Consider the following 23215-nt stretch of genomic DNA (forward strand, 5'->3'; position numbering starts at 1 on the left):
ATGTGTTTAAAGAAATCTAATTTAAAAAGGCTAAAGGCCTCCTGCAGAAAAAGCCAGTATTATGCTCAATGACATATTTATACATTTAAAAGAATGTATCGTAAACTCTTTAAAGAATATTTTTTCAATTAAGTTCATGGTTCATAAAATTTGCTTTGAAAATAAAGCCCATTTGGCTGCATTTATTTCCCACTCAGAGAGGTAATATAGTGCTTGCTGAAGCGTGTCTTCCTATCTGTCGGGGAGGTAGAACTCATATAAAAAAGGCAGCATATAACTTTCCGTAATTAGCTTAGGAAACAAAATTAATTACTATTCATCATCTGTTACCCAGATAAGCTCTAAGAAGTACACACTTAAGGTTACTTGTTTGGGGAGTCAGAAATTATATTTCCTATTCAAAAGCAAGATAGAAATCTGTAGAATTTGTCATTCTGGTGACTTGCTTAGGAAGCAAAAGTGAGTTAAGAATAGTTGAAAGTCCAGTTGAGAAGGAAAATATAACCTTGCACCGTGATAATTCATGTACCCTTCTGTAAAAGGAGAGCTAAGCTGTTACCTGGAGACGTATTTTCCAGTGATAAACAGGTGATAGTTCTGTGTAGAGATGCCAGAATTCTGTACAGATAGAGAGTGACACACACAGTGCAAACTCTTGAAATACACAATGATAATTTGGATCTCACCAGCTCCCTACCCACTCTGGATAATTGTTAATTCTCTGGGTTTCCGTGACTCTAAGATACTAACACAGAGTTACTAGAGATAAGTGGAATAACTCTTAATGAGCAAGCGGTTGAATAAATTGTGGTTAATGTCTACAAGAAAATATTAGATTTGTATCGACATTATGTATTGTTTATAAGTTAAATGAAAAAGTAAGTTTCAGAATCACATGTATTGTAAATATTCATTTTAGGTAAAACGAATCACAAGGGATTTGGGGTAAAACAAGTCACAATATAAGATATGAGAACAGACTAGCAAATGCCATACTAGAAGAGTTAATAATATTGTTCATATTTTAAAAATATCTGTTTAAAATATACATGACAATTACTATAAGGAAATCGCTTTGGAAATGTATGTACTAGAAGAAAATTCAGGAAAGATGAGTTAACATGGGTGGATGGACAGATGGATGGATGGATGAATGGATGAGTGGGTAGACCAATGGATGGAGAAATCTGGAGTCGTTTTTCTGTTGTTTTTCTAGTATATGATGTTTCCAATGATAATTCTGTTGCCAAAATTCCTTTCGTTCTCCGTATCCTTAGCGTTCTGACATTTCTGACAGTCAGAATGTGAATGGAAAGCTTTTCTATTTAAAGAATTCTATTCCCCTTCAGCTCTGAAAAATACCCTCATTGCTTCTCAAGTCATTTAGACCTGCTTTGTTCCCTCCGTTCCATCTTTGGGGCATTACTACTTGCTGGCTATTAGACCTCCAGGGTAGATCTCTGTCTTGATTTCCCTTAACATTCCATACCCTTTCCATGTTGAGCCACATTTTGAGAATTTTTTTTCATTTTCCCCCTTTCTTAATAAAAGGGTCATTTTATAAGTCAATCAGAGAAAGACAATAATCATATGGTTTCACTCATGTGAGGAATATAAGAAACGGTGCACAGGATCATAGGGGAAGGGAGGGAAAACTGAATGGGATGTCATCAGAGAGGGAGACAAACCATGAGAGACTCTTGAGTCTGGGACACACACTGAGGGTTGTGGAGAGGAGGTGGGTGGGGGGATGGGGTAATTGGGTGATGGGCATTAAGGAGAGCACATGATGTGATGAGCATTGGGTGTTATACGCAACAGATGAAATATTGAACTCTACATCTGAAACTAATGATGTACTATATATTGGCTAATTGAATTTTAAAAAAGGAACATTTTTGTCTTGATTTATGGATACGATATCTTCTTAAATTGGTAAGTTTCTTTCTCCCTGTGCGCCAAATTATCTCTATCCTCTTGGATCAGTTTGTGTGTATGTGTGTGATTGCATTATCCTAAAACAGTAAAGAGAATAGGGAGTGAGATTATAGTTACAGGAAAAGAGATGTCGACAGATTTCTGGAAGATAGGAAATGAATCAAGAAATGTTGATGGCAGAGGAAGAGGTGAAGAAGGAAAGCCACTTCTTAGAATATATGCTGAGGAACATACGGGAAAGAAGAAGCCAGTTCACCTGGCAGACACGGGTGACAATTCCAGCATGCTGTTTATTACTCAGATGATCCTTGGTATTGTACTCCATTCAGAATTTTCACTATTATTTAATAGGTCAAATATCCAAGGTATGAAATACATATGTGTTTAACGCATATCTGTGTTTATCATTTATGCTTTTAACTCTAATGTACATATGGTAGATATATATCCTTTGTATATATTTACATTTAAGTTATATATATGTATAATTTCGTTCTGCTTGGTTTTGAACTGACATCAATAGAATTATGCTATAAATATTATTCTAAGATTGTTTCTTTCATTCAACACCATTTTTGAGGTTCATCTACATTGAGGCATGTGGCTGTCATTTCATCATTTTCACTGCTGAGTTTTATTCATTTGCATGACTATATTACAATTTATTGATTCAGGCTACTATTATGAAGATGAGGTGGTCTTCAGTGTTTAGCAACATGAATCATGCCGCCATGAACATTCTTATATATATATTCTTTTACAGGAGGGCACAATTGTCTCTTGGCATGAATTATTACATTACAGAAATGCGTAGGTTCGATACCATATTTGATACGAAACTGGTTTCTTTTTTTTTTTTTTAAGATTTTATTTATTTATGTGACAGAGAGACAGCCAGCGATAGAGGGAACACAGCAGGGGAGAGGGAGAGGAAGAAGCAGGCTCCCAGCCGAGGAGCCCAATGTGGGACTCGATCCCGGAACGCCAGGATCACGCCCTGAGCCGAAGGCAGACGCTTAACGACTGCGCTACCCAGGCGCCCCTCTAAACTGGTTTCTAAAGTTGTACCATTACACTCAAACCAACAGTGGATGAAAGTCCTGGTTCTTCCACATCTTAGGGATCATTTAGTATTGTCGAATATTTTAAATCTTATCGAGCTTGTAGTGTGCAACTGTGTCTCCTTGGGTTTTAATTTGTATTTCTATTATTGCAAAAGAAAGCTTCGCTTTCTTGTGTATTGTGATTTTTTTACTGTGAGCTACTCATTTTTTAATCTATTTTTTGTTGTGGGGGCAGTTTTTTTAACTTGAGTTTGAATTTGAGGTTTTACAGAAAGGATATGCATTTTTATCGCCAGGAACCTAAGAGTATTATTAGAATGAGGTCCCTTCAGTTAAATGATCTGATTGAAATTTTCCAGACTGCAAAGGTAGTGCGAGTATAGACTAAAACCCATGTGCGATCTGGCTTACATAGTTTTATAGGAGATTTCTTTTCTATCTAATACCAAGTTCAAAAAAGAGTAGTTTTATCTATGCCCCCTTCTTCAGGGTGAGATTCCTTTTTAGTTCACCTTGTCTCCAAGGGCAATATCCTTAAGAAGCCCAGCCTTATGAGATGTCCTATAGACTTCTACTTTGGGTGGGCCCTAAGATTTGCCTCTGTGCCCTCTATTCCATAAAGCCAAATCAGAAACTCAATTTCCAGAGTTTCTTAGTAACTCCTGGAGGAGTTTGAGCTTCAACATTTAATCTAACTTACAGGGTTCCTTCTTTCACTTCAGATGCCTTTTTTAAAAATACCAGCTCAATAAGACAATTAAACTTAAAAAAAAACAACTATCCAACATTTTTATTATTTCAATCAGGAGTGTCAATCACCATATAATCTGGTAATTTACATAACCCTGCTTCTTTAATCTTTACCAAACAGGCTAGTGTTGCCCAACAGAACATTCTGTGATAATGGAAATGTCCCATGTCTTCACTGGCCAATATGGAAGCCACTAGCACCATGTGGCCACTGAGCATGTGACGTGTAATTCTGGTGGTTAAATAAGTGAATTTTAATTTTCACTTAATTTTAATTGGTTTAAATTTAAATTTAAATAGCCATCTATGGCTGGTGGCTACCATCAGACAGCAAAGGAACAGACCTTTATTCACCCATACATAACTGCTCCTATAAGGTGTAACAATTAGGATTATACATAAACCAGGAAGTGGGATTATTGGCTACATGACTAAGGATGCATAGCCAAAGGAAAAACAGTATAAAATCGAGTTTAAAGAGAGCCAGTCTTCAAACTGTGCGGTTCTATAAGAACTAAAGACATAGAGTTGTGGGGTTACTCCTCCATTATCTGGAAACTATTTCCCAACACCATTACACATAACTCAGCAATGAAAACACTGGGTAGAAGTGATCTCTATGCAGGAGCACCAGCAAGTTAAACCAACAAAACCACGGCTGTGGTAAAACTGTAGCTATTTCCCTACCAGGGGTAGGTTTAAAGACGTACTGATTTAACAGTCGAATATCATATCTACAGCTTCATCTAGACTTTTATCATGGTGTACTGGCAGCTAAAAATGTTGTTACTGGGGACCCTGTCACATTAATTACACTGGAGCTGGTACTAGCATCGGGCACAGCAATGTTAAACGCATTAATGCCCAAAGTGACCCTGGCGTGCTCCAAGGCCTTTACTGTGCTCCAAATGCCTTCAGCTTCTTCTCCCCATTAGCCATGAAAGAATTTTGGCAGCATCAGGTATATGACCTAAGCAGGCTTTGCAGCTTGAGTGGCAAAGGCAGAGCTGGCCATGGCATGTTAAGAACACTTGGGCTGTGAGCAGCATGCCCGCATTTACACCTCTTCTTTCTTTTTTTTCTTTCTTTTTTTTTTTTTTGAGGTTTTTCTATACTGCTGGAAAATTTCCAATTTCTACGACATTTATCATCTCTCATGAGATCCGACATACGTGGAAGTTATGTTTTCTTTTGGCGCACAGTTTGTTCAATGATGGTTACTCACCTGGTACAAGACATGGAGATGAAGCTTTTTTTTTTTTAAAGATTTTATTTATTTATTCGACAGAGATAGAGAGAGCCAGCGAGAGAGGGAACACAAGCAGGGGGAGTGGGAGAGGAAGAAGCAGGCTCATAGCGGAGGAGCCTGATGTGGGGCTCGATCCCAGAACACCGGGATCACGCCCTGAGCTGAAGGCAGATGCTTAACGCCTGCGCCACCCAGGCGCCCCTGGAGATGAAACTTTTGGACACAGAGCAGATGACACTACTTTCTGCCTTGTAGTGTGTCCTGGTGTCATTTTCTGTGAATGTGGTCAGATAGAGTTGTTTTTGTTTTGTTGGGCTTTTCTTTTTTTTTCCTGTCTCCTTTAGTGGGGTGGGGTGAGCTAAAGTCACAGGAAGAAAAAATGTGTTGTGTGTGTTCAGAATGTGCCATTTGGGTTTTGTTTTGCAAAAAGAATTGAACTATGTTTGATAACAAGAGTAAATGGTAGGAAATGATTCTTTAAATTAAAAAAAAAAAGTGTCAGTCTTCCTCCTGAAAGTACTAAGCTTCCAGCCTCTTTTTTTTTTTTAGAAGGAATACTGGCCGTATGGCATCTACCAGGCTATGTCACAAGAAGAGTATTTAACATAGTTTGTGGATTGCACAAGTCAGAAACGTAAACAGCACAGGAAATGGCATGAGGCACTCCCCAAAATGTTTCATTAGGCTAAATCTTATCTCAGCTGCAATTGCTGTGACTCAGACTAGCTTCTTGAATTAATATCAAAGCCAATACATACTCACAGCTGGGCTCCCACCATGCAGCCTCTTGTTTTTGTTATTTATGGCACTAGACCTCTCCTTGGAACTTCAGGGAATCAGCCATTTGGCTCTAGACCGGTTCATAGAGAGACTTCTCCCAATGTTATTGCTACCAGACACATGAAATTTATTTCCTTTTAAGAAATGGGGAAGTATTGGGGCGCCTGGGTGGCACAGCGGTTAAGCGCCTGCCTTTGGCTCAGGGCGTGATCCTGGCATTATAGGATCGAGCCCCACATCAGGCTCTTCCGCTATGAGCCTGCTTCTTCCTCTCCCACTCCCCCTGCTTGTGTTCCCTCTCTCGCTGGCTGTCTCTACCTCTGTCGAATAAATAAATAAAATCTTTAAAAAAAAAAAAAAAGAAAAAAGAAATGGGGAAGTATTTATTTATTTATTTATTTATTTTAAGATTTTATTTATTTATTTGACAGAGATGGAGACAGCCAGCGAGAGAGGGAACACAAGCAGGGGGAATGGGAGAGGAAGAAGCAGGCTCCCAGCGGAGGAGCCTGATGTGGGGCTCGATCCCATAACGCCGGGATCACGCCCTGAGCCGAAGGCAGACGCTTAACCGCTGTGCCACCCAGGCGCCCCAAGAAATGGGGAAGTGTTTAAATCATGCCTCTTTATAGGGCTATATTCTGCACGGAAGGAGCACAGTCCTGTGAAAAGAGCACTGGACTTAGGGTCGGCAGAAATGGGTTCTTACCCTAGCTCTTCCATTAGCCACGTGTGCGCTTCCTGCACAGGTCACACAACTTGGTTTCCTCAACTGTAAAGGCTGAGGGTTCTCCTACATCAACGTCAGGCTGTCATATGGCAGTCTCATTGGGAAGGCTGAGTTACCCAGAACTGACCCATGTAAACAAGTAGAAGATGGGACAGATTGGGGTTCTGTTTCCATGCTGCTGCATCCTCAGAATAGGCCAACCCCAATGGAAAGAAAAACAACCTTTTTTTGCACTTTTTCCTCAATGACCTGTTTTCTAATTCAGGAAAGATTAAACACTCGTAAGTGTTTTGGGGTCAGTTTGTAGGGTCCGTGTCCTCTCTATAAGGACACTATTTTATATCCCATTATCATGCATTTCACATCATAAATGGAAACCTCTTGCATTTATAGGTTATCAAAAAAGGTAGAAAGCATATGATAACCTTATTTTAAACCAGTATGTCAGTTTCATTATCAAATAATGGGCATTACATTTAAACCAATGGGTTCGTTAGTTGGCAAAATGTATAGTAAATATGCCAGGAAGTCTGTAAACATAGGAGAAATGGTGTATTTGTTGTACATTATACAGATAGGAAAATTGAGTCTCAGAATTGCTAAGAGCTCAGAGTCTAAGAAGCAGATCAGATCCAAACTTCAAGCCCATATTGGTCTGCCTCCAAAGGTATGCAGCTTATTCCCCATTAGGTATAAACATCTCAAATCCGAACCAGCTCCCTAACATATTTATATAATTTTTCTTATTGAAAATTTACAAATAACAATCCAAGATTCCAAACAATCCACGTTGAAGGAGACTGGATAAAGTGGTCTAGACACCTTGGATGTATGATGAAAGAGCCTAAGTGAGCCTTGGTCACTTTAAGACAAAAATTTTTCATTGTCTTTTCAGAATTTTTCTTCCTCTTTTTTTTTAATTGTGTTCAGTTAGCCAACATATAGTACATCATTAGTTTTTGATGTAGTGTTCAGAATTTTTCTTAAAGAATTTTCTGAAAATATCTGTATACTTTTCTCTTGTTTTTGCATTTTTCCTCCAATTATGTTTTTTTTTAATTTTTAAAAATTTTTATTATGTTAGTCACCATACAGTACAGCATTAGTTTTTGATGTAGTGTTCCATGATTCATTGCTTGCCTATAACACCCAGTGCTCCATAATACACGTGCCCTCCTTAATACCCATCATCAGGCTTACCCATCCCCCCACTTCCTCCCCTATAAAACCCTCAGATTGTTTCCCAGAGTCCATAGTCTCTCATAATTCATCTCTCCCTCTGATTTCCCCACCTTCTTTTTCCCTTCCTTCTCCTGATGTCCTCTATGCTATTCCTTATGTTCCACAAATAAGCAAAACCATATGATAATTGTCTTTCTCTGCTTGACTTATTTCACTTTACATATCTCCTCCAGTTCTGTCCATGTTGATGCAAATATTGGGTAATCATCCTTTCTGATGGCTGAGTAATATTCCATTATATATATGGACCACATCTTCCTTATCAATTCGTCTGTTGAAGGTCATCTAGGCTCCTTCCACAGTTTGGCTATTGCTGCTATGAACATTGGGGTACATATGGCTGTTCTTTTCACTACATCTATATCTTTGGGGTAAATACCCAGTAGTGCAATTGCTGGGTCATAGGGTAGCTCTATTTTTAACTTTTTGAGGAACCTCCATACTGTTTTCCAAAGTGGCTGTACCAACTTGCATTCCCACCAACAGTGTAAGAGGGATACCCTTTCCCCACATCCTCTCCAACATTTGTTGTTTCTTGCCTTGTCAATTTTTGCTGTTCTAACTGGTGTAAGGTGGTATTTCAATGTGGTTTTGAGTTGAATTTCCCTGATGGCTAATGATGTTGAACATTTTCTCATGTGTCTGTTAGCCATTTGTATGTCTTCTTTGGAGAAGTGTCTGTTCATGTCTCCTGTCCATTTCTTGACTTATTTGTTTTTTGGGTGTTGAGTTTGAGAAGTTCTTTACAGATCTTGGATACCAGCCCTTTATCTGTAGTATCATTTGCAAATATCTTCTCCCATTCCGTGGGTTGCCTCTTAGTTTTGTTGACTGTTTCTTTTGCTGTGCAGAAGCTTTTTATCTTGATGAAGTCCCATAAGTTCATTTTCTTTTTTTTTCTTTTTTTAAAGATTTTATTTATTTGACAGAGAGAGACACAGCAAGAGAGGGAACACAAGCAGGAGAGTGGGAGAGGGAGAAGCAGGCTTTCCGCCGAGCAGGGAGCCCAATGAAGGGCTTGACCCAGGATCCTGGGACCACGACCCGAGCCGAACGCAGACGCTTAACGACTGAGCCACCCAGGCGCCCGCCATAAGTTCATTTTCGCTTTTGTTTCCCTTGCCTTTGGAGACATGTCTTGAAAGAAGTTGCTGTGGCTGATGTCGAAGAGGTTATTACCTATGTTCTCCTCTATGATTTTGATGGATTCCTGTCTTACATTGAGGTCTTTCATCCATTTAGAATTTATCTTTATGTATGGTGTGTAAGAGAATGGTCGAGTTTCATTCTTCTGTTTATGGCTGTCCAGTTTTCCCAGCACCTTTATTGAAGAGACTGTCTTTTTTCCATTGGATATTTTTTCCTGCTTTGTCGAAGATTAGTTGACCATAGAGTTGAGGGTCCATACCTGGGCTCTCTATTCTGTTCCACTGATCTTTGTGTCCATTTTTGTGTCAGTACCATGCTGTCTTGGCGATCACAGCTTTGTAATATAGCTTGAAACCAGGCAACATGATGGCCTCAGCTTTGTTTTTCTTTTTCAACATTTCCTTGGTGATTCGGGGTCTTTTCTGGTTCCACACAAATTTTAGGATTGTTTGTTCCAGCACTTGAAAAATGGCATTGGTATTTTGATCGGGATGGCATTGAAAGTACAGATTGTTCTGGATAGTATAGACATTTTAACAATGTTTATTCTTCTGATCCGTGAGCCTGGAATGTTTTTCCATCTTTTTGTGTCTTCTTCAATTTCTTTCATCTGTATAATTTTCAAACAAAAACTTTTTATCCTGAAGCCCACCCTGTGTATAATGAACATGCCTTCATTCTATGATGTTAAGTAAATGTGCATATCGATGTCCTCTGCTTAAAGTAGAAAACTAATTACAGAGTGCTGTCACTTCTACCTTGTTTATACAACATATGGCACAGTACCCTGAACAGCTACACTGAGCTACGCTTAGAGGGTCTTCAATGTTTGGACTGAATGAGAGCTTATAATAGGCTACTCTAACCTCCTCACTTCACACTTGAATAGACTGAGGTTTTTCATTCAGTACACCTTTGTCCAACACCTTTCGTATGCCGTTCATAGGATTCAGAACAATGGATGAGAAAAAGATGAGTCAGCTCAGACAAGTCCAACGATTGCCCAAGGACACTCACAGCTCCATGCCCTATCTAGGAGAACTGGAGCAATGGTGATCAGAACACGTAAGATTTAAACGAGACAGCACACATCTGACATTATTTATAAAGGTGCTAAAGGTAGGAGGCAGGATGAATGCAGACTCAGTGAGCATCAACAGAAGGAAATCTGGGGAAAGTTTTTAAATATTTATATCTGAAGACTTCAAAGAAATACTTTAAAGCAATGCCACTTAAGTTGAAGGGTATGACCCAATAGAACGATTTAGCATTTGACAGAGTATTTTTCAGGAAAAAACAGGCTTTCGGGTGTATAGTGTCTAAAAGATACAACATGGGGGCACATTAAGCTCTCTAGCCTTCAGACATCAAAAAGTAACTTCTGGGTGGAAACAGTTGTTGCACGGACTCACATCTTTCTCTTTCCACTCTAGTCTTCAAGTGAACTCTAACAGATATGAAATTACAAATGAAATCTGGCCTCCTTGGAAAAGCTAAGAGGTTAAATGGAAAAAAATAAAAGCAAGCCCCCTTCTGTATCACCTCCCTGACAAGGCAGCAGGCCCACAATAAGAACAGAGAGTACTAATGGTTATAATGAAAACCTCCCACACTTATTCTAGAAATGACTAAGAGAGGCACTCCAGGTCACTGGGGTTCCCAGGATCACTGATTCTTCTAGGGGACCCTTGGCCTCTAGGCAGATCCAATTTACCCTTCACGAAGAATGAGATCATAAGGGGACTACATTGCCATTGTTTATCCCTCCAAATTCTGCTCACTATTAACTCTAAGGGAATAAGGGTTCTTTACCTGGGCAACTTCCCCTCTGGATTATTTAGGGCTTTAGGAAGGTTGCCTTTGGAACTGGAACGTTTCTAATGACTGAGAAGCCCGTCTGTGTAGAAGGGGTCCCGTCTGAGTCCAAACCATATATGTTCTAAGGACTCCAGTATATCTGGACATATTTGATGGGCTTTTGGGTGGGACCACCAAGACAGAATTTAATAGACATCTCTCAAGGTCCAAAGCACAACTTTGGTTCAAGAATGATGGAGGAGGGTCGTAGAACATGGGCAGTGCGGTGGAGGCACTTCAGTGTAGCCCCGAGTCTTCTGGAGGCCTAAGGGTGGGTAGAGACCCTCGTAAAAGAGCAAGTGGAAATGTAAAGTCACTTCAAGTATATTCTCCACAAGACTAAGAGAACAATTAACCAACAGTACCAGGTCAGCAAGAGCAGGAATTAGCACCGTCGGTGTAAATGTTGGCACCCTTGTATCATGGATCTGCTGCCTCTGTGAGAACATCAGCAAGCACTGGAGCACTTGCAATGCCCCAAGACAGAATGGGGAGTGATAAGCACAAAGTATCAAAGCATTGAGAGGAGATGGGGAGTCTGTGTCCTCACACATCTCCTTCCTCAAGACAAGAGGATTTATCTGCAGAACGCACTGGAGAAAGGCTCAGGAGGACTTTGAAAGAATTTGTCGTTCTTGCTGAGACATGGTAAATGGAGTCAGAAAAGTACTGTTTCATGACTATTGTCATGAGCATTATTTATTCCCACGCTGCTGCAGCATCGAAAATACAAGTTAAGAAAGAAAAAAAAATCAGTGCTTTTTTTCTTTAATGAAACGTGTAACTGTGGAATTCTTGAGCTTGATAAATTATGAAATGTTATTTGTAGCCTTTTCTTCTTCTTGTGGGTCCTCCTGCATCTTCTCTGAGTATTGCCATGTGAATTTCCTCACAAAAAAGAACCAGTCTGCATGAGAACAATAACTTCTTTGAGTAGTGCAATGTCATGGATTCTGAAAAGAAGGTACCACATTTCTGCTGCATGGATACATCAAAAAAGAAGCCACAAAATTTATTCTGTTACTGTCAAAATCTATCTGCTGCCCTTAAGCACTCTACTTAAAAATTACTTCTGCGATTATTGCCCTTATTACAACCCTGATTAGCTTTTACGGGATGATAAATGTATATATCTTTGGGTTAATATATGCCACATATCTATTCCCATTTATTTTCTTCCATTGGTAAGTGTGTTTATGCACTCAGTTTCCAATCCAAACTCTACCACTAGCACCAATACATATGAATAAGAAACAGAAGAGATTAGGTGTGGAAAGCCACACCTTCTTGCTGTAATTCAGGACGGCAATGGAGTTACCAACCTAGGGAGGTTCTGGGCTTTAGGCAGATAAAATTCACAACTGATTAGTGTTCAGAACTATCATCCCTTTCCCCAGACGCTACTGAATACAGGAGTTTGCTTCTCATACTCCCAGATAAACCTGTGCATACTTTCATACACAGAGTAAGACCTTGAGTGATGAGCTTAACAACTCTTTGGATACAATTTTCTGATTCGTAAAATAAAAAAATAAAATATCTGCCTGTCTGTCCCTCATAAGACTGTTCTATCACATAAAATAGAAAATTACAATATAGATACATTTTTGTTTTATTTCAATTACCTTCACTTTTTTTTTTTTTTTTTTTTTTTAGAGAGAGAGAGAGAGCGCACGCGTGATGGCGGGGGGGTGGGGCAGGGACAGCATGGGACGGAAAAAGACTCTCAAGCAGGCTCCGTGCTTAGTATGGAGCCTGACACGGGGCTTGATCTCACAACCCTGAGATCATGACTTGAGCCAAAAACGAGAGTCAGATGCTTAACTGACTGAGACACCCAGGTGCCCCACAATTAGCTTCATTTTTCAAAAAAGGAAATTATCACTTAAAGTAAAATGGTCCCTGGAAACACCTTGGTGAGTAACATCAGTAAGATGGCAGAATAAAAAGTCCGAGTCTTTGATGCCCCACAGAAATAGACATAACAATGATATATGAACTGAAGTACTTTTATGAGAGGTCTAGATTACATTAAGATGTTATAGTACTCAAGATGACCACACCATGTAGAATGGCTATCTTAAAAAAAAAAAAAAAGATAACCAGTTTTGACAAGGATATGAAGAAATTGGAATCCTTGTACAATGTTGGCAGGAATATAAAGTTATGAAACTGTGATGGAACAGTATGTGGCTTCCTCAGAAATTAAAAATAGAATTACTATATGATCCAATAATCTCACCTCAGGGTATTTATCCAAAAGGGTATCAGAATCTCAAAGAAGTTTATGCATCTCTATGTTCATTGTGGCATTATTCACAATAGTCAAGATGTGGAAACAATTAAATAGCCATTGGTGGATGAATGGATACAGGAAATGTGATACTATTGAGTCATAAAAAAAGAAGGAAATCTTGCCATAGGCAACAATATGGATAAACCTTGAGAACACTATGCTAAGGAAAATAAGCCAATCACAGAAGAACAAAGACTGGGATTCTACTTATAGGAGAAATCTAGGAGAGTCAAACTCAAAGAAAGTATAATGGCCGTTGCCAGGGGCTGGGAGGGGATGTAGAAGGTGAGGAGTTACTATTCAATGGGTATATAGTTTCAGTGAAGCAAGATGAGTAAGTTCTAGAGTAAGTTCTAGTAAGTTCCACAGGACAACATTGTGCTTATAATTATACTGTAGTGTACACTTTACTAAGAGAGTAGATCTCATGCTATCTGTTCTTACCACAATAAAAAATGTATTAAGCATGGGTCCTTTTAGGACAACTCCTTCTTACAACCTAAAATATTGGAATGCTGAATTCCAAAGTGATTTGCAAATAAACATTGAGAACTAAGCTTTATCATGACTTAAGGACAATGTGTGTGGGATATTTGGGGGAACAGTGGGAGGAAGTTCAGATCAGATGTTCCCTGAGAACAGTAACTCCTCTTTTTCTGTCATTTGGGCACTTCATAACTCAGTGTTATGTACGACGTAAGTCCGTGTCCTATGCTTTGGAGGGTGAAGAAGCAGAAATCAGGTCAAAGTTTTCTCACCTGAATAATAAACACTGAAAAAGAAATGCAGGTTAAGAAAAAAACCAACCAAGGTTGAGCGCCTAGGTAACAATTTGCCTGGTGCATGAACAATGCTCCAGCAGTGCTCTTGGCTGACTACATGAGGTCCTTGGTCGGACAGTATTTTGGCAAGAGGAACATGTGAATCTTAGGACCATTGCTTGCAATAGACCCTGAGGGCCAAAGTGCTCTCTCTGGTCTCTTAATGGTTCCTATACTGTACTTGCTGGAGGACTAAGAGCTCTTATAGCAACTTTCACCACGAAGCAGATGGTTTCTGGGGACAAGGCTGATGGGAGCCCTGCCCCTTCAAAAAAGCAAGTTTGGACAATGCGAACAAGGTTGAGAACTGGGGAATGCCAGAGGTCACATCTGGATACTGGTCTAAGTTTCTGCCCTGCCCCATTCCAAGTAAACAAAGGAAGGAGTGCCAGCGTTTCACCAACTGAAGTGGGGCTCAGATATTTGTGGGTGTCGGAAATAAGGGATGCTTCTCACTCTCACTTGATGCCATGACATCGTTCTTAGATAGCGTTTACGAAAATGTCATATTTAGTGGAAAAATTAAAGACGCTATAAATTCTAGTTTTAAAAATAAAACATTAAAAATAGTTCTCATAAGCACGAAATGAGCGTTCTATAAAATGGATATTGATCACTGGTTTTCCCCTTATTTTAGAAGTGTTTGTATTCACGGAACTGAGCAAGAAAAATCATATGTAGACTCTAAATGCCGTTTGGTATTAGATGACACAGCCTCATTAGTAATAATTCTATACCTAACAGTTTGTGAAGTCAGAAAACTTATTTTTTTTTTAAAGATTTTATTTATTTATTTATTTGACAGAGACAGCCAGCGAGAGAGAGAACACAGCAGGGGGAGTGGGAGAGGAAGAAGCAGGCTCCCGGCAGAGGAGCCCGATGTGGGACTCGATCCTGGAACGCCAGGATCATGCCCTGAGCCGAAGGCAGATGCTTTAACGACTGCGCTACCCAGGCGCCCCAAGAAAACTTATTGATCAGTATTCAAATATAAGTGCTTTGGGAAAATCATTGGCTTAAAAAAATATCTTTTTTATTAAGTTCCTTTTCAAAAATTATGCGATAACATCTACTCAAATTCACAGAGGTAAAGATACATTATGAAAAAGCTAATATTTGCCCAGGTAACCAGAATAATTTCACATAATTCTGAATGCCCAAGTGTGTATGATGTTTTATAATAATTTTACAAAACAGATTTGTATTATTCACATTAGTCTTCAATTGTTTCTTCTCACTTAGCAACCATTCACGAGTGTGCCGCTGAGTCAATCTTAGAAATCTCAGTCATTCCATACGATAGCTTCAACCCTGTCATTGATGGATGTGCCACGATTTGTCCAATCATTGCATAGCTAATGAGCATTCAGGTTGTTCTCAGGTGGGCTTGCTTGCTTGCTTGTTTTTCTGCTACAAACAATGCTGTGACAAACTGATAATCTGGTACACAGATCTTTGAGTCCTAGTACTTTTATTTGCATGGGGTGGATTTCTTTTCTTCCTTTGGATTTAATTTTTTGATTACGATATGTTAGTCACCATACAGTACATCATTAGCTTTTGAACATGGGGTAGATTTCTACAAGCAAGATTGTTGGTCAAGGGCACATGCATTTTTATTTTACCAGTGAATGCTTGCTTGTTCTCCAGAGGCTGTAGCAGTGTTATGCCCACCATCGATATACAAGAGTACTCATTTCCTTGAAGCATTGCCAACATGGAGGTGGCGGTACTTTTTTGTCATCCTCATAGCCGTTGGGTGACTTTTAGATTAAAAAAAAAATAGGTTTGTGATTTCTTTTTGTACTCTAAAAGTCCTGACTCTACTGTTATAAAATGTTCGTTTTAAATAGAAAAGCTTACATGTTCTTATTTTGCCCATTGAATTTTTATTACAGTAACAATTTCGCAACATAACAGATAAAGAAAGCAACCAACATCACTCCATAGCTATTTTTCCATTTTAGTCCATGTGCATTTGAGTTTTATGAAGACTAGGTTCTGTATACTGCCATTTTACACTTCCAATTTTTACTATACATTACAAGATAAATAATTTCCTTGTTATTATAGAATCTTCCTTTTTAACAGCTGCTTGCTCTTCCATGGTTTGTGTCTATACGCTAATTAATGCTTCATCTGTTATTGAGTCTCTGACATCCACGAAGCTATTTCTGGTGTAATAATTACAGATAACCGAAGTGAAAATATTCATCAATATAAAATAATTCCTCTTAAGCAGATTTTCCTTGGATAAAATTCCAAGAACAGAATAGAACAAACATGTTAACAGATCTTGAGACATAGAACAAAATTATTTTCCAAAAGTATGGTCCCTAGTTATCCAGGCACATTACCCTTATGCAAGACATTGAAAGATTTCTAAATAAAGACACAGCAATCCTTATTTTTAATGAGCTTTTTGACATTTTAAAAGCACTCTGTGCTTTTCAGATATAATGGTTATCCTTGGGGAAGGTAATGACAGGAAGGGGGAGCAAGTGAGGTTCTGGGCCCTGGTTATGTTCTGCTTCTTGATGTGGGAACTAATGAGTCAGAGGTATTTAGTTCGTGAAAACCAGAAGTGCAGTACACTTAAGATCTGAGCACTATCTCTATGTGTATTATAGTAAATGTTCAAGAAATGCGTTGCGGCAATTTCATGGGAATGTCTGTTGCGCTGCAGAAAGACATATGAACAATCTGGAACATTTTGCCAAGTACCATTTTGGACTGAAATTGGGTATCCAAATATGCTCACATATTTTGCTATAAACCGTCAATGATGTTCCAAAGCACCAAGTCTATGGGTGTTAGAAAATCGCTCCAAGTCCCAGATGATCAAACATTCTTTGTTTTCTACGCTTCGGCAGCAGTCTGACAGTGGCACTGTTGGGAAAACTAGGTCAACCTGGAGCTTATTGTTGCTCAAAATAAACTTTGAGGATGTCAGCTGGTGACAGGGCCCAGGGAAGTTGTGATTGACCTGAGACACACAGTTAACTAGTGGCAGAACTGGAACTGAACCCAGGCCTTGAGTTTACCCATAGTAGGGCTTTTCCTAATGTAGCAGGTTGCCTTCTCTCCAGCCTGAGATAAGCATCAGACAAGACAGAGGGCACGTGTGATGAGCACTGGGTGTTATATGTAACTAATGAATCATTGAACACTACATCAAAAACTAATGATGTACTATACAGTGGCTAACCGAACATAATTAAAAAAAAATAGTTGTTGATTAAAGTCTTTCTCTGGTTTTCCATGGGACCTGCTGTAAGTTCTCTAATTCTGTATTTCGTCCTTCCCCCAGGCATTCCCGACTCTGCTTTTTTAGAACTTTTTTTTTTTTTTACATGCTCTTATCCTGGAAAAACTACATACTTTTACACTTTGCACCTGTTGCATTCTTCACCTAAAAGGTCCTCCTGTGTTCAGTCCTTTGTACATATAACCTCATTTAAAATATCCCACACAGCAGTCTCAGAAAGTAGGTCTTACAAACAAAGGCTTATCCAAGAGCACAAAGATACAGACTTTTCACCCAGTTCTGTTTAATTCCAAACCGCTTATCTAAACCACTCCTCCCTGCTGCCTCTGTTCTTGCATTCATAGCAATTTTGAGTCTGATAGTTGCGTGCATGTTTGCATAGGCAGTGTCTCATTTACCCTTCTTTACAACCTCTTGAACCAAGCATTATTTTTGTGTCCCTTTACAGATGAATAAATGAAAGCTTAGAAAGGTGAAGTGACTTGCCCAAAGTCACACCATAATTATAATCCACACCACATAATTTAATCCCTGATTCAACATTAGCTTTTAGGTAATTACATAAATATTTATTGAAGACTTACTTACAGAGCATTAAATTGGATACCTGGGAATTAGAGAGATTGTTCATAATTGCTTCCTGTGTTAGATATATCTGTTCTGTCTGGTTTATAAGCTTCTACCCAGAATAGAGCTCATCCTGCTGGTAACAGCCTCCATATGCTTAGCCCAGCCTGGGGCCCAGAATCACTAAATACATATTATTAGACTGATTACCTTAGGATTTTCTCATCTTGGCTGCCAGGATAACCAGATGCCAAACAGTCACCAAACATTCTTATCCTGTGGCTGATTCCAAGGTCATTCATCTCCTGGTCACCCTGATTTCCTTTGTTAAGAAAAAAATTCCATTTTATTTTAAGAAAAGATTTTTTTTCTCAGACTAGCTGTAGGCAATAAGAGGGAATCGCAACCTCCCCAAAACATATAGAAAATCACTGAGTGGTTTGACCTTAGGAATTCTTCCTTAAAATGATGGTAAACATATCAATTTCCAGGAAAAATATAAAATGAATTTTTAAGCATTAACAATTCAAAAATGCTTGAAATCCTATTGAAGAATTAAGTTCAATGGCACAAAAGCACAAATGAAAAAGAAAAGCAGACAAATTAGACTTCGTCAAAATTAAAAACTTTTGGTGACAGATGATGACTGTACTCATTGTAGGGAGCACTGAGTAGTACATAGAATTGTCAAATCACTGTGTTGTACACCTGAAACAATATAACATTGTGTGTCAACTATACTTCAACCAAAAAAGAGATTGTTTTGTGCTTCAAAGGTTACCATAACAAAAGTAAAAAAGATAATCTACAAAGTGGGAGAAAATATTTGCAAATCATATTTGTGAGAAGGGATTTATATCTAGAATATATAAAGAACTCCTACAATTTAACAATAAAAAGACAACCCAATTAAAAAATGGGTAAATGATCCGAATAGATATTTCTCCAAAGAAAACATATACATAGTCAACAAATACATGAAAAGATATTCAATATCAGCCATCGTGGAAATGCAAATTGAAGCCAGAGTGAGATACTACCTCATACTTTCTAGAATAGCTATAACCAAAAAGACAGATAATAACAAGCAATGATGAGGATGTGCAGAAACTGAAACCCTGTGCAGAAATTGAAACCTTCTCACACTGCTGGTTGCAAGGTAAGATGGTTTTTAGAAAACAGTCTGGTAGGTGCAAAAAATGGTTAAACAGAGTTAACAAATGGCCCAGCAATTCCACTACTACATATATACCCAAGGGAAACGACAATATATTTTTTACATAAAAATCTGCACACAAATGATCACAGCAACATTACTCATAATAATCAAAAAGCAGAAATAATACAAATATTCATCAGCTGATGAATGGATAAACAAATGTAGTGTATTATATGTATGTGATGGAATATAATGGAGTATTACTCAGCCATTAAAAAGAATGAAGCGGTGAAAGAAGCCATTGACAAAAGGACATATATTGTGTGATTCCGTTTATCTGAAATGTCCATAGAAAGTAAAACAATAGGGACAAAGAACAGATTAGGGCTTTAGTGCTTGTCTACCTGAGGACAAATGGGGGAAGGAGGAGATTGAGGGACCATGAGGAGTGACTGCTAATGGTATAGGATTTCCTTTTCGGGTAATGAAAACGTCCGAAATTGTGGTAATTGCACAACTCTAAGTAGAGTAAAAATCATTGAATTGTATCCTTTAAATGAGTGAATCATATGGTATGTGAATTATATATTAAAAACATTGTTAAATAAAGAAATAAAATGAATAAAGTTCAGTCTGGGAAACTCCAGAACATTGGAAGAAAATATTTGATGACATATCCCTGCATTAAGAACAAGTTATGATGCCATTCATGCACATCTTAGTTGTGGTCCGTTTCTGTGAATTTTTCCATCTGTCATTATGTATGCGTGATCTCTTCATAGTATCACACCAATATGGCAAGAACTAGAAACCAACTAGTTGGGAATGGAATGAGGGAAAGTTGTCAGGTTCCCGCAACTGGAAAAACAGGTTGAATATAGATTTGGTTATGTCACCAGCTGAAGTTTTGGGGACTAGCTCACTCACAAGGAGAAAAACACTAGCCATTTAGAAAGGAAGATGGTGTGATTAAATGCGTCAACCAATATCTTCTGCAGATTTCACACATGTGGTTACTGGGAAACCAACACTCTATGCAGAGGTCAAAACCAGTTAAAATACAACCCCACCTTTCCCACCTCCATGCATAGTAGATTGAATTCATCATGATGTGTGTGTGCATGTTGCCCATGTCAGAAAAAAGATGTGGGGCAAAAGGTAATGTATTCTCCAATGTTCATAGCAGCATTGTCCACAATAGCTAAATCGTGGAAGGAGCCGAGATACCCTTCAACAGATGACTGGATAAAGAAGCTGTGGTCCATATATACAATGGAATATTACTCAGCTATCAAAAAGAACGATTTCTCAACATTTGCTGCAACATGGACGGCACTGGAGGAGATAATGCTAAGTGAAATAAGTCAAGCAGAGAAAGACAATTATCATATGGTTTCTGTCATCTATGGAGCATAAGAACTAGGAAGATCGGTAGGGGAAGAAAGGGCTAAAGAAAGGGAGGGGTAATCGGGGAGGGGAGTGAAGCATGAGAGACTATGGACTCTGAGAAACAAACTGAGGGTTTCAGAGGGGAGGGAGGTGGGGGAATGGGATAGGCCGGTGATGGGTAGTAAGGAGGGCACGTATTGCATGGTGCACTGGGTGTTATACACAGCTAATGAATCATCGAACTTTACATCAAAAACCAGGGATGTACTGTATGGTGACTAACATAATATAATAAAAAATTTTTTTAAAAAAAGGTAATGTATTCTGATACTAGTGGTAACAATTTTAAGGTTCTATAAAATGAATGTTGTCCAGAAATAAAAGCAAAGAAATAATTACATGCAATTATATGGGAAAATCTCACAATCACAATGTTGAGCAAAAGAAGTCAGATATGAAGGAGTACATTCTTCATGATTTCACTAACATAAAGTCAGAAAGAAGCCAAACTTATCTGTGCCGTGGAAAGTAGGGGTAATGGTCACCCTTGGGAAAGTCATAGCTGGGGGAGCATGAGTGAGATTCTGAGGTGCTGGTAATGTTCTCTTTCTTGCTTGAACAAAGGGTCCACATTTCCATTTTGTATCGGGCGCGCAAAGTAGGTGGTTAGTTCTGCTCTTAGGTGTACTCATATTTACTGCCTGGAAATTCAAGAAAAAATGTTTCTGGCAGCTTTGTAAAGTATCATGAATCATGGGTTCAGAGCAGGGGGAAAAAAAAATCAAGAGAAGCCAGTCTGAAGAAAGCAAGAATTCTTATAAACATTATACAAGTATTCCAGGAATGGTACCATTCAACTTTGAACCACACCTTCCTTTTGGTTTGGAGAAGAAAGAAAAAGGAAAATAATAAAGATGAACTGATCAATTTTGTACCCAAATACCACGTTGACAGAAAATGTTATATTTTCCCCCAGTTTTAGTGAGATATAATTTATATACATCGCAATACGAGCTTTAGGTGCACAGCATAAGGGTTTGAATTACATATATTGTGAAATGATGACTATAAGAAGTGTCATTAGCATCTATTATCTCCTAGAGATACAATAAAAAGAAAAAACAGAAAAAGAAAAATTTTTTTCCTTTGGTAAAAGTCATAGGATCTACTCTGTTAACAACTTTCCTATATATCGTACCCCAGTGAAACTCTAGTCATCATGTTGTACTTACTTTCTTACTATTTGTTTATCTTGTAACTGGAAGTCGGTACCTTTTAATCACCTCCCTATAATTCCCCATCCTCCCACCATCTCTGACAACCACAAATGTGATCTCTTTTTCGGTAAGTTTGGGTTTTTGTTTGTTTAGATTCCACATATAAGTAAAATTACACAGTATTTGTCTTTCTCTGTCTGATTTCACTTCACATAGTACCCTCCAGGTTCATCTGTGTTGTTGCAAATGACATTGCCTTGTAAAACATTATTTCCTATGCTCTTCTCTTCCCCCGCCAAGGAGAAGAAAAATTTATTTGATCTCACATTACTAATTAAATGTGATGCCTCATTTATTACTTTTCTGATAACTGTTGCTTAGGTCTTTTAATCTGATGGGTATTTTTCATTTTTCATTTTATACATCCGTGGTGGATTGGTGATTGTTAGACACTGTTAGACATATCATGCTAAACCATAGATTTCTTGATGCAACTGTTGTCTGTTTTCCGATGTCCTACAGGCCACCCGCTGTAAATTAAGGATGCAAAAGCTATTAGCTGGCCAATTTTTGTATCTCACCAAATGTTCCTTTGAATTTAAACCTCCAAAGTTAACATTTTCCTTTTTCTCGAAAAAGCTTAAAATGAGGACCATAATGTCTCCCAATACTTTTAATTTTATGGGAGGACTGTGTAGTCCTGAGCTATTTTGACTTTAAAATGCATCAAAGTAATGCAGGATATAGGAGTTTAAAGCAAGTACAATATTTATTAAAAACACAGCTATGTTATGTAGTACTTTTTAACAATCTGGGAGCTACAAATTAAACAAGTTATTCTCTGAGCCTCAGTTTTTAATGTGTAAAATAGAAATCTGATGACCTATCATTGTGAAGATTATTTTGAAGACTACATGAAATGTGACAAATCCTGAGAAACTATTTGGAACATCGCTGATGGATCTAACACTTCGGTGGCAATTTAGATGCCAAATGACGAAAGTAAAATGTTCAAAATGTAAAAAACCTGACTTTCAAATATAAAACACATATGAAAGGTTTTATGCACCTTTTTAGTTAATTCATCAACAATAATATGCTAAGACTGGGCCAAAGGAGAATTTGAAGAACAGACATATACATTTCGATGTAGATAGATATAGCGAGAAAAACAAGAATGCAGACATTAACATTCTAATAAAATGGATAATGTCCTCTAAGGCAATAGAATTTAATGTTTGGGGATATCTTTTCAAATTGGCAGGAATCAATTATATCTTTACCAGGCAAAATGCATTTGCATTGCTTTTCACAAGAATCATTAGCATTTCTACCAGTTTTCTACACATCAAGCCTACAGAACTGTAAAACAGTCAACAGAAAATCAATCGAAAGGTGCATGCTCTTACAGACTCAGATAACCCCCAAGAGTTCACTGGACCGAGTGCACTCCAAATGAAAGGACATTTTGTTATTTCTTTCGTCCATTTCCAAGTCATGCAGGTACCTATAGTGCACGTGTATGTGCGTGTGCGTGTGTGTGTGTGTGTGTGTGTGTGTGTGTGGAGCTGGATGGAAACAATTTGAAATGCCTAAGCTCATGCACATTCATTTCCAATGCTATAGTGGGACAATACGTTTGCTTTCTTTCTTTGTATGTGCCTATATGTCATGAGGAAGATAGGTAGGTAGGTGAATTATTGTTGTAGAATATTATTCTTTTTTTTTTTTTTAAGATT

This window comes from Ursus arctos, unplaced genomic scaffold (assembly GCF_023065955.2).
Source record: "Ursus arctos isolate Adak ecotype North America unplaced genomic scaffold, UrsArc2.0 scaffold_16, whole genome shotgun sequence".
Lineage (NCBI taxonomy): Eukaryota > Metazoa > Chordata > Mammalia > Carnivora > Ursidae > Ursus > Ursus arctos.